This window comes from Choloepus didactylus, chromosome 8 (assembly GCF_015220235.1).
Source record: "Choloepus didactylus isolate mChoDid1 chromosome 8, mChoDid1.pri, whole genome shotgun sequence".
In the NCBI taxonomy this organism is placed as follows: Eukaryota; Metazoa; Chordata; class Mammalia; order Pilosa; family Megalonychidae; genus Choloepus; species Choloepus didactylus.
The window spans coordinates 64,523,846-64,541,348 of NC_051314.1; the positions used below are offsets into that span (position 1 = coordinate 64,523,846).

The 17,503-nt window shown below is 39.1% G+C and overlaps 1 pseudogene; it reads left to right on the top strand.

Annotated features, from left to right (window-relative positions):
* Window positions 1–1,155: 1,155 nt before the first annotated feature.
* Window positions 1,156–5,757, top strand: LOC119542660 (annotated as a pseudogene).
* The last annotated feature ends 11,746 nt before the right edge of the window (window positions 5,758–17,503 follow it).

The window sequence follows — 17,503 nt, forward strand, 5'->3', positions numbered from 1 at the left end:
GAGACTGTTATTCAAAGGGAAGTATAGCTCTTTGGAGCCATTATGATCAGTAAAAGAGACTGATACAGGCACACTGGCTGAAGTGTTTTGAGGTGCATTGAAGTGTTCCAAACTGTGGTTTACCATGACATGTTCTTGAAGTACCGTGGTGTGGATTAAAAAGAAACTTGGTGAGTGGCCTACACCTAAACGACTCACTAGGGAAGCCATGCAAAATTATTTAAAAGAGCAAGGGCAAGCCCTCTATCATGGGACTTGCCCTTGTGGGGCTCGTTACTGCAAAGGAGAGGCTAAACTTGCATATAATTGTGCCTAAGAGTCTCCCCGAGTACCTCTTTGTTGCTCAGATGTGGCCCTCTCTCTCTCTAACTGAGCCACCTCGGCTGGTGAACTCACTGCCCTCCCCTCTACATGGGACCCGACTCCCAGGGGTGTAAATCTCCCTGGCAATGCAGGATATGACTCCCGGGGATGAATCTGGACCTGGCATCATGGGATTGAGAATATCTTCTTGACCAAAAGGGGGATGCAAAATGAGACGAAATACTTTCAGTGGCTGAGAGATTTCAAGTGGAGTCGAGAGGTCACTCTGGTGGACATTCTTATGTACTATATAGATAACACCTCTTAGGTTTTAATGTATTAGAATAGCTAGAAGTAAATACCTGAAACTACCAAACTCCAACCCAGTAGTCTGGACTCCTGAAGACGATTGTATAATAATGTAGATTACAAAGGGTGACAGTGTGATTATGAAGGCCTTGTGGATCATACTCTCTTTGTCTAGTGTGTGGATAGATGGGTAGAAAAGTGGGGACAAAAAGTAAATGACAAATAGGTTGGGATGGGGGGATGTTTGGGTGTCCTTTTTTTACTTTTATTTTTTATTCTTATTCTGATTCTTTCTGATGTAAGGAAAATGTTCAGAAATAGATTGCGGTGATGAATGCACAACTATACGATCGTACTGTGAACAGTTGATTGTACACCATGAATGACTGTATGGTATGTGAATATATTTCAATAAAACTGAATTTAAAAAAAAAAAGAGCAAAGGTATCAAACAGTACTTCTTCTGGCAAAAGTTACACAGAAGTCATATGGAAATGAAAAAAAATGGTTTGCTTTTTTTTCCTTTCTCCTTATGTGTATCTTATGGGCAGTGGATGGAAGAATAAAAAAGAACAAATGTAACATGATGGTTGTTCTGAACGTGTTCTCTAACGTGTACATCTAACGTGTACATCTCTAACGTGTACAGCTTAGTGACCTTCTAAGCTGAACTTGGAAGGAAAGAACTAAAGCACAGCCAAAACATTGTATGTATCTGATTTAGACAAGAGAAAGCACTTCATGTTGTCTGTAAAGATGTTCTATGGTAACAGTGATGACACTGGTGTGTTCCTCAGCAAGTGGATAAAAGTCGTCTCCAAACCTCCCAGAAGAAAGCAGTCACTGAAAAACACTGATATGTGCATTGTATCAGGAACAAAGGTGGCTTTTTTTTAATTTTTATTTTTATTGTGATTTTTCACACACCATACAATTATCCAAAGATCCAAAGTGTACAATCAGTTGCCCCCAGTACCATCATACAGCTGTGCGTCCATCACCACAGCTAATTTTTGTTCAATTTTTAGAAACTTTTCATTACTCCAGACAAGAAATAAAGACAAAGAAGTGAAAAAAAAAAAAAAAAGGAAAAGGAAACTCAAATTCTCCCATATCCCTAACCACCCCCCAGCTCCATTGTTGACTTGTATTGGTATAGTACATTTGTCACTGTTTATGAAAGAATGGTGAAATACTACAAACTGTAGTATATAGTTTGTAATGGGTATATATTTTTCCCCTATATGTCCCTCTATTATTAACTTCTAGTTGTATTGTCATACATTTGTTCCAGTTAATGGAAAAGATTTCTAATATTTGTACAGTTAATCACAGACATTGCCCACCATAGGATTCAGCTTTATACATTCCCATCTTTTGACCTCCAACTTTCCTTCTGGTGACATATATGACTCTGAGCTTCCCCTTTCCACCACATTCACACACCATTCAGTGCTGTTAGTTATTCTCACAACATGCTGCCATCACCTCTGTTCATTTTCAAACGTTTAAGTTTATCCTAGTTGAAAATTCTGCTCATACTAAGCAACCACTCCCCAGTCTTTAGCCTCATTCTGTATCTTGGTGACTTACATTTCATGTCTATGAGTTTACATATTATAATTTGTTCTTATCAGTGAGACCCTGCAATATTTGTCCTTATGTGTCTGACATTTCACTCAGTATATTGTCCTCGAGGTTTTGTCATCAACCTATTTTTTTAAGATGGTTTTGTTCACACACCATACATTCCATCCTAAGTAAACAATCGATGGTTCCCTGTATAGTCACATATTTATGTGTTCATCACCCTCACCACTATCTATATAAGGGCATCTACATTTCTTCCACAAAGAAGGAGGAAGAGTCAAAGAAGGTAGAAAGGCAAAAGAAAAAGAAAAAAGAAAGAGGAAAAAAAAGTGACACCTAGGAAGCAGCAAAAGGAAACATAACCTTAAATCAAAGTAGAATAAAGAATCAGACAACATCACCAATGTCAAGTGTCTCACACCCCTCCCCTATCCCCCCCCTCTTATCTGCATTTACCTTGGTATATTGCCTTTGTTACATTAAAGGGAGCATAATACAATGATTCTGTTAATTTCATCCCTCCCCCAATGCCTCCCCATTTTTAACACCTTGCAAGATTGACATTTGCTTGTTGTCCCTTGTGAAAAAAACATATTTGTACATTTTATCACAATTGTTGAACACTCTAGGTTTTGCCGAGTTACACAGTCCCAGTCTTTATCTTTCCTCCTTTCTTCTGGTGTCCCATATGCTCCCAACCTTCCTCTCTCAACCATATTCATAGTTACCTTTGTTAAGTGTACTTACATTGCTGTGCCACCATCTCCCAAAATTGTGTTCCAAACCTCTCCTGTCTTCTCCTATCACTCTGTAATGCTCCCTTTAGTATTTCCTGTAGGGCGGGTGTCTTGTTCACAAAGTCTTTCATTGTCTGTTTGTCGGAAAATATTTTGAGCTCTCCCTCATATTTGAAGGACGGTTTCACTGGATATAGGATTCTTGGTTGGCAATTTTTCTCTTTCAGTATCTTAAATATGTCACACCACTTCCTTCTTGCCTCTGTGGTTTCTGCTAAGACATCCTCACATAGTCTTATTAAGCTTCCTTTGTATGTGATGGATCTCTTTTCTCTTGCTGTTTTCAGGATACTCTCTTTGTCTTTGACGTTTGATAAGCTGATTATTAAGTGTCTTGGCATAGGCCTACTCAGATCTATTCTGTTTGGAGTACACTGCACTTCTTGGATCTGTAATTTTATGTCTTTCATAAGAGATGGGGAATTTTCATTGATTATTTCCTCTATTATTGCTTCTGACCCTTTTCCCTTCTCTTCTCCTTCTGGGACACCAATGATACATATATTCTTGTATTTCATTTCGTCCTTAAGTTCCCAGAGATGTTGCTCATATTTTTCCATTCTTTTCTCCATCTGCTCCTTTGTGTGCCGGCTTTTGCTCTCCAGTTCCTGAGTGTTTTCTTCTGCCTCTTGAGATCTGCTGTTTTATGTTTCCATCGTGTCTTTCATCTCTTATGTTGTGCCTTTCATTTCCATAGATTCTGCCATTTGTTTTTTTGAACTTTTGATTTCTGCCTTATGTATGCCCAGTGTTTTCTTTATAGCCTTTCTCTCTTTTGCTTTGTCTTCTCTAAGCTTTTTGAATTGATTTAGCATTAGTGGTTTCAATTCCTGTCTTTCAGTTGAAGTGTAAGTTTCTTCCTTTGATTGGGCCATAACTTTGTTTTTCTTAGCATAGGTTGTAGTTTTCTGTTCTCTAGGCATCTGACCTCCTAGGCCACCCCAATCAGGTTTTCCCAGACGAAAACAAGCTCAGGTCACAGAAGGAGGAAATATTCAGTATACAGTTTCCCTGATGGTGTGTCTTAGAGGATTGACATACCCTGTACCCTTCTGCCCAGGAGGTGGCTCCTGTTGGCCTGTCATGGCTGGTGTAAGGGGGTGTGGCCTGTGGCTCTCCTCCCCCTGGCTCTGGGGTCTGGTTCTGAATGTAAGGCAGTTGGTATAGCTGAGCCCCTCCTCTTTCCTCTTGGGAAGCTATGCCCCCTAGAGAGAGGACATTTGCATATAAATAGATTCCTTTTTTCTCTGACTCTGCTATCTCCACCCTTCTCTGGGTCATAGTGCTGCGATTTTTAAAATGGCTGAGGCTTTCTCTACTGCAAAGCATGGCGAGCTGAGCTGCCCAGGATGACAGAGAGAGAAAGGGACAGATTCACCCATCAGCCAGAGATAGTACCCGATCCTTTGGGCTCCCCATCCTGAGACAGATATGTCCCCTGACTCTCCCACAGTCAGTCATCACTAAAAGCCTCTGTCTGCTTGCTGGGGATTTGCTGTCTGTATTGAGCAGTTAACATTAAAACCCCAGTTGGAGCTGGGCTGAGGTACACTCGCTTGTTCAGAGAGTTCTGCTTTCTAGCACCATGAGGCTTCCATGAGGGAGGGGCTCTTGGCTCTCAGAACAGTTCTGCAGTTTTTACTTACGGATTTTATGCTGCAATCTTGGGAATTCCTCCCAATTCAGGTTGGTGTATGATGAGTGGACAGTCACGTTTGTCTTCTCGCAGTTATTCCAGGTTATTTACTAATTTTTCTGTCGCTTATGAATTGCTCCAGGGGGAGTAAATGGCTTCCACTCCTCTCTATGCCGCCATCTTAGCTCCTCTCTTTTTAATGCCTTAGATCCCAGACGGTGAATAGATACTTGCATGTTAGGGTAAGGGTTAGGGAGGTAATTTCCATGCCAGTTCACAGCAATGGGGAGCATTTTACATCTCTCTCTTAGATGATGGTGAATCAGAAGGAGAATTCATAGTTCACAAGATCTATATCCGTTATGGAGAGTCAACTTGTGTGTTCAGTCTGGTATGGCAATCCTGAGACTAATAATTAGAAAAGTTGATAAGGAAACCACATTACTGGATGCAGATGATCCTGTGTCACAACTCCATAAATGTGTATTTTACCTTAAGGATAAAGAAAGAATGTACTTGTACCTTTCTCAAGAAAAAATAATCCAGTTTCAGGCCACTCCATACCCAAAAGAATCAAATAAAGAGATGATAATGATGGTACTTCCTGGACAATCAGCATGGATAAGGCAGAGCATACATTTTTAGGAGGGAATAAGTCCTGTCCTTGCCCCTGTCACACCTGTGCCTGTCTTAGAAAGTCTTCAGTTGAATGGTGGAGGGGACGTAGCAATGCTTGAAATTACAAGACAGAATTTCACTCCAAATTTATGAGTGGGGCTTGGGGATGTAGAAGTTGAAACTATGTACAGATGTGGAGGGCATATACTCTGTGTTGTCCAAGACATTTCTGCATTTGGAGAAGGTTGGAGATGGGTCTGGCAGCCAGCCCAAGCTCCAGTAACTTTGGTTGGTAATGATGGAATCATTTATTCCACCAGTCTTACCTTTACTTCATACCACAACCAGGGCCGCCGCCACACTGCTTTGACCAGAGCAATCCTTCAAGCCAATTCAAGCCAAGTGTCCCCGAATGAGTCAAACACAAACAGCAGGGGAAGTTACACAAATGTCAACACAAATTCAACCATTATCACATCATCTACACCAACAGTGATGTACTAACTACTCTCTTTTTTGGTAGGACTTAAACTGACTTGAGTGCTGCCAAAAGCTGACAAGAAAAAAAGAGGAAAGAGAAAAGATGAACAATCTTTTATGGTTTCTTAGGAAAACTTTTCATTTCATACCAGGTGAATACTATTCAAAAAACCTGTTACCTTCAAGTCCTGATCTGAAATGCAGAAGCCAAAGTAAAACAAAAGAGCAAAAAAACAAAAAAACAAAAAAAAAAGGAAGAAGGAAGAAGGAAGAAGGAAGGAAAGAAAGAAAGAAAGAAAAACTCAGCAAAATATAAAAACTCTATTGCAAATCTATTTTTCAGCTGTTTTCTTTTTTGTTGGTTGGTTGGTTGGTTTTTGTTTAGTTTTGTTTTAATGGGCAAGAAATAGAAATGTGGGTGGAATAAAAGTTAAGCATACTAGAAGACACAAAACTAACATACTTTTATGGACCAAGAAACTTGTATAAGCTTTAGTAAAAGGTACATTTTCACCATCCCTTTTCTATTTTATGGTTTTTAGTATACCTTTTGTTACCAAATAGGTTGTTCCACCCCCCTACCCCTGGCCTCCCTCTCCTGCCAAGACCCCCTAGAACTTTTTGCTCTAAAGTACATTCAGATTCCAAACCTGACCAGCTTGTTTAATAGAATTACCAGACTCTTCCAGGGTTCTGGGGGACTAAGGCTGGAACCGTTTTTATCTTTTTTAAAGCTGAAGTCATGATTTTTAATAATTTGAAATTATTTTTTGATTTCAGCAAGTCAAGTATTATAAAGGCCTGCATATTTTTAAAATACATGAAATTTGTGCAAAAGCTTTAAAAAATACCTGTCTTGCCCTGCAGTACATGCAATGTACATTAACTCAGCCTCTATTCTCAGACACTGTTTTAGTTAACCTTGTATTTTGCTTTTTTTTAAAAAAAAAAGTATTTATAGTGGTAATTCAAGAGGTTCTAATATTTCCATGAGATTAAATGAGACCATTTAATCATTAAGGAATTAATGGCATAGAACATGTTAGTATTTGAATGGTTCTCTCTACTTTCCTCATACATAAGTAGATCTATGTATTTTGGAATTTGTTCAGGTTTCTTCCCTCATCTAATCTTGTACATAACTTGTATTATGTGTAAGTTAAACATTTTATTTTGAACTTGTAATGTCCCCAGTGATTTCATTCAGCAAGATGTTTTCTCCCTTGTTGGCACATGATAATAATATCATGAGAAGTATTTGCTACCAATAGGTAGTTGGAACTCCTATTGTATAATGAGGAAAATCTCAGCAAAAGCATGTTTTTATTCTTTACTTTTTTTATTTTGTAGCCTAGGACAAAACATCTTTGTAATCTTAAAACATCATATGCTTTTATTAGATGGACTAAAATAGCTGGAAGACAGTACTTTAGAAACAGATAGTTGTAGGATTGTAAAAATACAAATGTAACTTATCTTTTTCTCTCCCTGCTTTCCTTGTCTTCTCTTCCCAATTCTGAGCATCTCCAGTTCTGTGCTCTCAGCTCCCACAAATGTCCCCCACTTAGAAAACATTTCATTTCCATTCCTTTTCCAAGATACGGTTGAATTCAAGGCTGTGTGTTGGTCTTGCATGCTATGCTTGCCATTTTTATATTACTTCCATTCCTGCATTTTGATTATGCCTTTGTTGAGTTTCTTGGAAATTATAGCAGGCTCATTGGACTATATTTAACACAAGAACCCTGTGAGTAGTATTATAGGACATAGTCCTAGTAATACAAACCTAGTAAAGTAATACAATCTTCCTTCTTAGAGTAAAAACTATTTCTAGAGTGCAGTAGACTTTCACTGTACCATAAAACAGGAGCCATGAGTACCTTATGAATGCAGGTTCATAATTTCCTGCAATGTCTACAACAGAACATTGTCTTTCTGATGTTCTGGGCTATTTGGATAAAGTTTCCATTGATAGACAAAAATCACTATTTGTAGCACCTTTTTTTCTTTATGACTTTGCTATCTTCACCACTTACTGGTTTGCTCAGACTATGCCACTGTAAATACAATTCCTAACATCTTTAAATGGCTTTTCCCTGTTTTCAAGGGGAAATTCATTTGTAAAATGTACTCAATGGTTAAATCAATTACTGTGGTTTTCTCTTACTTGCAAGCCTTTTAAATCACCCATGGGTTGCATTATACTATATAAAGCCTTCTCTTTTCCAGTCTGCTCCAGTCACTAACTTCTCACTTGTAAATTAATCCTGCCTCACACCTTAAATCTGTTTCAGTGACCTAGGGCAGAACTCATTATGGCCTTATCTTTCTTTGTTTTAACTGTTTACTGGCCCTTTACTTGCAACCTGCTTATTTGGGGTAGTGTTTATTCTTCTCTTTGTGGAGTCATTAAACTGTGCTTTTTCTTCCAAGTTTGTAAGTGTTTTCAGTGCTACTTTACTGAAAAGTAAATAGTGAATAGGCCACAAGTTACCTCCACTTCCCAGGTTTGGTATTTAGTTAAGAAATTATATTGAAGTAACCCATAACAGATGAGTTTTTTAAGATTAAGAACAAACAATCCCTATCCAGCTTTGCAGCTCAAAATAATTTTTCAAGTTCATGGCTTTATTAAAATGAAATTTTTAAAATAAAGTTTTATCTTCGTTTGGTTCTTTGTTTCTTTTACTAAGATAATTGAAGTAATAGACTGTAAACCCTTTTTCTGAATTTTTCAAAGATCTAAGAATGTAGCATACAGGGATTTCCCCACCTGTTTTATGCCATTCTACATACCCCAGACTAAAGAGTGAAATGATTTGTCTGTCGCAGCTTATTGTTTATCAGTCCTTTTGTCAGCTGCTTTAAAAAAAAAATCTTTTTCATGGATTTGCATATTGTTTTCAGCATATAATTTACTGGAGCCCTTGCCCTCCAGTTGCAATAGAACATGCCCATTTCCCCGGTCATGGCATTGTTAAAAATGCTGATCATGGACCGTCATAAAGACTCTTTTTAGAATGATGAATGCTTCAGTTAAATAACAGTACATTATAGGTTTTTGTTTCTTTGTTTTTTTTTCCACACCATGTTAGAAGTATATCTTATGCTCTCATGATTCTATGCAATTTAAAAAAATAAGCATAGAAGCTGAGCTTGTAAGTGAATAAATTTTTATTAGTTCCATTGAGTTTATCACATACATTTGGAAGACAAGCTAAAGGCAGTAAATGTAGAATGCCTTTTAAATTTTGAGTGATTTCAGAGTTGAACACTAGTGTAATATTAAACCTGCTGCTGACTTTTCTTAAACTATTGCAACTAAAGGCATCCTCGTATGTGTTAGTCTTACTGCACAGACTTATTTGTCATCATAACTGCTAGTTATTTTTCTTTTTAAAATGAAACTGAAACCATCTGTGCCCTCAACGGGAAATTTCCAGTGCAGTTTTTGAGAACTAAACTATTTGTGTTAACCAAAGTAGCCAGGGTTCCGTTTTGAAACAAATGCTATTTTGCAGTTATTAACTAAGTTACTTACTATTTTAAAAAGCACCCGTGTATTTGGTGAGTACTGGACAAGTGTGGGTAATTTTTGGTGCCAGACTTTTTTTTTTTTTTTTTTTTTTAATCTTCATTTTATTCAGATATATTCACATACCACCCAGTCATACAAAACAAATCGTACTTTCGATTGTTTACAGTACGATTACATGGTGGTACATTCATCACCCAAATCAATCCCTGACACCTTCATTAGCACACACACAAAAATAACAAGAATAATAATTAGAGTGAAAAACAACAATTGAAGTAAAAAAGAACACTGGGTACCTTTGTCTGTTTGTTTCCTTCCCCTATTTTTCTACTCATCCATCCATAAACTAGACAAAGTGGAGTGTGGTCCTTATGGCTTTCCCAATCCCATTGTCACCCTTCATAAGCTACATTTTTATACAACTGTCTTCGAGATTCATGGGTTCTGGGTTGTAGTTTGATAGTTTCAGGTATCCACCACCAGCTACCCCAATTCTTTAGAACCTAAAAAGGGTTGTCTAAAGTGTGCATAAGAGTGCCCACCAGAGTGACCTCTCGGCTCCTTTTGGATTCTCTCTGCCACTGAAGCTTATTTCATTTCCTTTCACATCCCCCTTTTGGTCAAGAAGATGTTCTCCATCCCACGATGCCAGGTCTACATTCCTCTCCGGGAGTCATATTCCATGTTGCCAGGGAGATTCACTCCCCTAGGTGTCTGATCCCACGTAGGGGGGAGGGCAGTGATTTCACCTTTCAAGTTGGCTTAGCTAGAGAGACAGGGCCACATCTGAGCAACAAAGAGGCATTCGGGAGGAGGCTCTTAGGCACAACCATAGGGAGGCCTAGCCTCTCCTTTGCAGCAACCGTCTTCCCAAGGGTAAAACCTGTGGTAGAGGGCTCAACCCATCAAACCTCCAGTCCCCTATGTCTGTGGTCATGTTAGCAACCATGGAGGTGGGGTAGCCGAATACCCCTGCATTCTCCACAGGCTCCTCAAGGGGGCACTACATCTTTTTTTTTTCCTTGTCTTTCTTTTTTCTTTTTTTTTTTTTTAACTTTCCCTTCTTTTTTAAATCAACTGTATGAAAAAAAAGTTAGAAAGAAAACAAACATAAATAAAAGAACATTTAAAAGAGACCATAACAAGGGAGTAAGAAAAAGACAACTAACCTAAGATAACTGCTTAACTTCCAACATGTTCCTACTTTACCCCAAGAAAGTTACCTAATATAGCAACATTTCTGTGAACTTGCTCCTACTATATCCATCAGAAATTAACAGACCATAGTCATTCCTGGGCATCCCCAGAATGTTAAATAGCTTATCTGTTCTTCTTGGATTATTGTTCCCCCTTCCTTAATTGCTCTCTATTGCTAGTTCCCCTACATTCTACATTATAAGCCATTTGTTTTACATTTTTCAAAGTTCACATTAGTGGTAGCATATAATATTTCTCTTTTTGTGCCTGGCTTATTTCGCTCAGCATTATGTCTTCAAGGTTCATCCATGTTGTCATATGTTTCACGAGATCGTTCCTTCTTACTGCCGCATAGTATTCCATCGTGTGTATATACCACATTTTATTTATCCACTCATCTGTTGAAGGACATTTGGGTTGTTTCCATCTCTTGGCAATTGTGAATAATGCTGCTATGAACATTGGCGTGCAGATATCTGTTCGTGTCACTGCTTTCCGATCTTCCGGGTATATACCGAGAAGTGCAATCGCTGGGTCGAATGGTAACTCTATATCTAGTTTTTTAAGGAACTGCCAGACTGACTTCCAGAGTGGCTGAACCATTATACAGTCCCACCAACAATGAATAAGAGTTCCAATTTCTCCACATCCCCTCCAGCATTTGTAGTTTCCTGTTTGTTTAATGGCAGCCATTCTAACCGGTGTTAGATGGTATCTCATTGTGGTCTTAATTTGCATCTCTCTAATAGCTAGTGAAGCTGAACATTTTTTCATGTGTTTCTTGGCCATTTGTATTTCCTCTTCAGAGAACTGTCTTTTCATAACTTTTGCCCATTTTATAACTGGGCCGACTGTACTATTGTCATTGAGTTGTAGGATTTCTTTATATATGCAAGATATCAGTCTTTTGTCAGATACATGGTTTCCAAAAATTTTTTCCCATTGAGTTGGCTGCCTCTTTACCTTTTTGAGAAATTCCTTTGAGGTGCAGAAACTTCTAAGCTTGAGGAGTTCCCATTTATCTATTTTCTCTTTTGTTGCTTGTGCTTTGGGTGTAAAGTCTAGGAAGTGGCTGCCTAATACAAGGTCTTGAAGATGTTTTCCTACATTATCTTCTAGGAGTTTTATGGTACTTTCTTTTATATTGAGATCTTTGGTCCATTTTGAGTTAATTTTTGTGTAGGGGGTGAGGTAGGGGTCCTCTTTCATTCTTTTGGATATGGATATCCAACTCTCCCAGCCCCATTTGTTGAAAAGACCATTATGACTCAGTTCAGTGACTTTGGGGGCCTTATCAAAGATCAGTCGGCCATAGATTTGAGGGTCTATCTCCGAATTCTCAAATCGATTCCATTGATCTATATGTCTATCTTTGTGCCAGTACCATGCTGTTTTGGCAACTGTGGCTTTATAATAAGCTTCAAAGTCAGGGAGTGTAAGTCCTCCCACTTCGTTTTTCTTTTTTAGAGTGTCTTTAGCAATTTGAGGCATCTTCCCTTTCCAAATAAATTTGATAACTAGCTTTTCCAAGTCTGCAAAGTAGGTTGTTGGAATTTTGATTGGGATTGCATTGAATCTGTAGATGAGTTTGGGTAGAATTGACATCTTAGTGACATTTAGTCTTCCTATCCATGAACATGGAATATTTTTCCATCTTTTAAGGTCCCCTTCTATTTCTTTTAGTAGAGTTATGTAGTTTTCTTTGTATAGGTCTTTTACATCTTTGGTTAAGTTTATTCCTAGGTACTTGATTTTTTTAGTTGCTATTGAAAATGGTATCTTTTTCTTGAGTGTCTCTTCAGTTTGTTCATTTCTAGCATATAGAAACATTACTGACTTATGTGCATTAACCTTGTATCCCGCTACTTTGCTAAATTTGTTTATTAGCTCTACTAGCTGTATCGTCGATTTCTCAGGGTTTTCTAGATATAAGATCATATCATCTGCAAACAATGACAGTTTTACTTCTTCTTTTCCAATTTGGATGCCTTTTATTTCTTTGTCTTGCCGGATTGCCCTGGCTAGCACTTCCAGCACAATGTTGAATAACAGTGGTGACAGCGGGCATCCTTGTCTTGTTCCTGATCTTAGAGGGAAGGGTTTCAGTCTCTCACCATTGAGTACTATGCTGTCTGTGGGTTTTTCATATATGCTCTTTATCATGTTGAGGAAGTTTCCTTCAATTCCTACCTTTTTATCAAAAACGGATGTTAGATTTTGTCAAATGCTTTTTCAGCATCTACTGAGATGATCAATTGATTTTTTCCTTTTGACTTGTTAATGTGTTGTAATACATTGATTGATTTTCTTATGTTGAATCATCCTTGCATGCCTGGAATAAACCCCACTTGGTCATGGTGTATGATTTTTTTAATGTGTCTTTGGATTCGATTTGCAAGTATTTTGTTGAGGATTTTTGCATCTATATTCATTAGGGAGATTGGCCAGTAGTTTTCCTTTTTTGTAGCATCTTTGCCTGGTTTTGGTATTAGATTGATGTTAGCTTCATAAAATGAGTTAGGTAGTGTTCCATTTTCTTCAATGTTTTGAAAGAGTTTGAGTAAGATTGGTGTCAGTTCTTTCTGGAAAGTTTGGTAGAATTCCCCTGTGAAGCCATCTGGCCCTGGGCATTTATTTGTGGGAAGATTTTTGATGACTGATTGGATCTCTTTGCTTGTGATGGGTTGGTTGAGCTCCTCTATTTCTTCTCTGGTCAGTCTAGATTGTTCATATGTTTCCAGGAAATTGTCCATTTCCTCTACATTATCCAGTTTGTTGCCATACAGTTGTTCATAGTATCCTCTTATAATTTTTTTAATTTCTTCAGGATCTGCAGTTATGTCACCTTTTTCATTCATTATTTTGTTTATATGGGTCTTCTCTCTTTTTGATTTTGTCAGTCTAGCTAGGGGCTTGTCAATCTTGTTGATCTTCTCAAAGAACCAACTTTTGGTGATATTTATCCTCTATTGTTTTTTTGTTCTCTATGTCATTTATTTCTGCTTTAATCCTTGTTATTTCTTTTCTTCTACTTGGTTTAGGACTGGTTTGCTGTTCATTTTCTAGCTTCTTCAGTTGATCCATTAGTTCTTTGATTTTGGCTCTTTCTTCCTTTTTAATATATGCGTTTAGTGCTATAAATTTCCCCCTTAGCACTGCTTTTGCTGCATCCCATAGGTTTTGGTATGTTGTGTTCTCATTTTCATTCGTCTCTATATATTTAGCAATTTCTCTTGCTATTTCTTCTTTAACCCACTGATTGTTTAGGAGTGTGTTGTTTAACCTCCAGGTATTTGTGAATTTTCTAAGTCTCTGATGGTTATTGTCTTCTAATTGTATTCCATTGTGGTCAGAGAATGTGCTTTGAATAATTTCAATCTTTTTAAATTTATTGAGGCTTGTTTTATGTCCCAGCATATGATCTATTCTGGAGAAAGTTCCATGAGCACTAGAAAAGTATGTGTATCCTGGTGATTTGGGATGCAATGTCCTGTATATGTCTGTTAAATCTAATTCATTTATCAGATTGTTTAGGGTTTCAATTTCCTTATTGGTCTTCTGTTTGGTTGATCTATCTATAGGAGAGAGTGATGTGTTGAAGTCTCCCACAATTATTGTGGAAACATCAATTGCTTCCTTTAGTTTTGCCAGTGTTTCTCTCATGTATTTTGTGGCACCTTGATTGGGTGCATAGACATTTACGATTGTTATTTCTTCTTGCTGAATTGCCCCTTTTATTAGTACGTAGTGGCCTTCTTTGTCTCTCAAAACATCCCTGCATTTGAAGTCTATTTTATCAGAGATTAATATTGCTACACCTGCTTTCTTTTGGCTGTAGCTTGCATGAAATATTTTTTTCCATCCTTTCACTTTCAGTTTCTTTGTGTCCCTGTGTCTAAGATGAGTCTCTTGTATGCAACATATTGATGGTTCATTTTTTTTGATCCATTCTGCGAATCTATATCTTTTAATTGGGGAGTTTAATCCATTTACATTCAACGTTATAACCGTGAAGGCATTTCTTGAATCAGCCATCTTATCCTTTGGTTTATGTTTGTCATATTTTTCCCCCTCTGTCTATTAATATCCTTTATTGTACCCATACCGAATCTCTTTAGTACTGAACCTTTCTCCAAGTCTCTCTGTCCTTTCTTTGTTTCTCTGTCTGTAGGGCTCCCTTTAGTATCTCCAGTAGGGCAGTTCTCTTGTTAGCAAATTCTCTCAGCATTTGTTTGACTGTGAAAAATTTAAGCTCTCCCTCAAATTTGAAGGAGAGCTTTGCTGGATAAAGTATTTTTGGCTGGAAATTTTTCTCACTCAGAATTTTAAATATATCTTGCCACTGCCTTCTTGCCTCCATGGTGGCTGCTGAGTAGTCACTACTTAGTCTTATGCTGTTTCCTTTGTATGTGGTGAATTGCTTTTCTCTTGCTGCTTTCAGAACTTGCTCATTCTCTTCTGTGTTTGACAGTGTGATCAGTATATGTCTCAGAGTGGGTTTATTTGGATTTATTCTATTTGGGGTTCGCTGAGCATTTATGATTTGTGTATTTATGTTGTTTAGAAGATTTGGGAAGTTTTCCCCAACAATTTCTTTGAATACTCTTCCTAGACCTTTACCCTTTTCTTCCCCTTCTGGGACACCAATGAGTCTTATATTTGGACGTTTCATATTATCTATCATATCCCTGAGGTCCATTTCGATTTTTTCAATTTTTTTCCCCATTCTTTCTTTTATGCTTTCATTTTCCATTCTGTCATCTTCCAGGTCACTGATTTGTTTTTCAACTTCCTCTAGTCTTGTACTATGAGTGTCCAGAATCTTTTTAATTTGATCAACAGTTTCTTTAATTTCCATAAGATCATCCATTTTTTTATTTAGTCTTGCAATGTCTTCTTTATGCTCTTCTAGGGTCTTCTTGATTTCCTTTGTCTCCCGTACTATGGTCTCATTGTTCATCTTTAGTTCTTTGAGTAGCTGCTCTAGTGCTGTGTCTCTTCTGATCTTTTGATTTGGGTGCTTGGGCTTGGGTTATCCATATCGTCTGGTTTTTTCATATGCTTTATAATTTTCTGTTGTTTTTGGCCTTGTGGCATTTGCTGAACTTGAGAGGGTTCTTTTAGGATTTGTAGACCAATTGAAGTCCTTATCTCTAATTTATCAGATCTACAGCTTCGTGGAGTACACTTTCTCTAACTAACCAGCAGGTGGCGTCCACGAGCCACCTGTTCTCCACAAGCCAGTTCTCCCCTGCTTAGCCTTTTTGGTGAGTGGGGGAGTGAGTCTTGTGGGGTCCAATTGGTGTACCAAGCTTGCGTGTGTAGTTGGTGTTGCCTGCCCTGTATATGGGGCGTGTTTCTGGGCAGTCAGGGGGGGGGTGGCTCTAACAATCAAATCTCCCTGGTGATCCTAGAGTTTTAAAGCTGCTGCAATAGTCTAATCCTTCAGTTCAGTCCTGCCACAGTTTGTCTCTGCCACTGACCCACAAGTCCTTGGTATTGGCGTATGGCTCCTGAGACTTGCAAGTGGGCCCCTCTTCCAGGCCGTGCACCCCGGGTCCTCTGTTGAGGGATGACTGTGCTATGTCACAGGTGAGTACCGTCCCCCCAGGGCAGTTCTGGGCTGCTGGGCTGTGTAGGGAGGCTCCCAGTCTGCTGAAATGATGGCTGAATGGGGCTTTGTTAATTCACACTGCTCTACCTTCCCAACTCTGGGACAATCAGCTGAGGTTGCAGGGAAGGCTAATGTCCACGCCCAGTTTTGTGGTGTGTGCCTGTTATTTGAAGCACTTCCGTCACACTGGGTTGTCTGGGGCAGTTCTGGGCTATGGGGGCTGGCGATGGGCAGGAGTGTTTCCTGTCCACCAGGATGATGGCTGTGAGTGGACACCCCCCTTTTCTTGGGAAGTTGTGGTGTTTAGTGAATTTTCTCAGCCACTGGATTATTGCGTTTTGTCTCAGAGCTCTCCTAGTTCTTCTCTTGACTTGACCTGCCCAAATTGCAAGTCTTTGAAGCTTTCTGTATTGGGCTTCTTAGAGTAATTGTTTTAGAGAAAGAAAAAAGGGTTAAAAAAAAAAAAAAAAAAAAAAAAGGGCCCTCCTCAGAGATCTAATGGGTTATTGAAATGCGAAGAGACAAAGCAACCAGGGCCATTAAGGAAAGGTCCACAGGGCAGAGAGATCAGCTTTTCTTCGGGATTTGCATATGCGCCTCAGGGCCCTTCCCCTTTCTATGTTCACCAGAACTCCAAAAATCCTCCGCTTTTATTTTGGAGTTTTTCGTGTTGTTTTTTTTTCTCTATGCCTGTCTCGTCTCTGCTGGGCTGGCTGCTCTCAGATTCTCTGGTGTCTGGTCTCAGTCTATCTATGGTTGGAGTTTGGATCAGTAGAATGAGTTTCTGATAAGGGCTGCCACTGCAGTTCTCCCTTCTCCTTCCCGGAGCTGACAGCCCCTCCTCCCATGGGACTGAGCCTGGCAGGGAGGGGCGCGGGTCCCCTGGCCGCAAAAACTTACAGATTTCGCTGATCTCAGCAGTTCCACATTTTCGTAAGTGTTGTATGAAGTATGCCCAAAGTAAGATTGCTCTGTGGTGTCCAGTCCACGCAGTTCCTGGCTTTCTACCTACTTTCCTGGAGGAGTAACTAAAACATACAGCTCACCAGTCTGCCATCTTGCCCCACCTTGGGATATTTTAATATTCAGTATTTCCAGACTCAGCAGGCAGCAGGCTAAATCTGTCCGCTGATGGGCAGGCATGAATTATGAAAGCACTCACGTAGGTTGCGAGGTTGCCGGGTGCCGGGGGAGCGCTGCTCGAGCTGGGTGGGGGAGGGGTGGCTCTCAGGCAGCAGCAAAGGTTGCATGGGACAGGGGAGCCTCATGGGGGGGTCTGGTGCCAGACTTTGACTTTGTTTCCAAGCACTGTAATGTGGGCTAGATGGATAGAAACAATAATATATTAAGGTTTCTATTTAACCTTTTCAGGAATGAACTATCTCCTTTTATCAATTTCTCCCTTTATCGTGACAGATGTT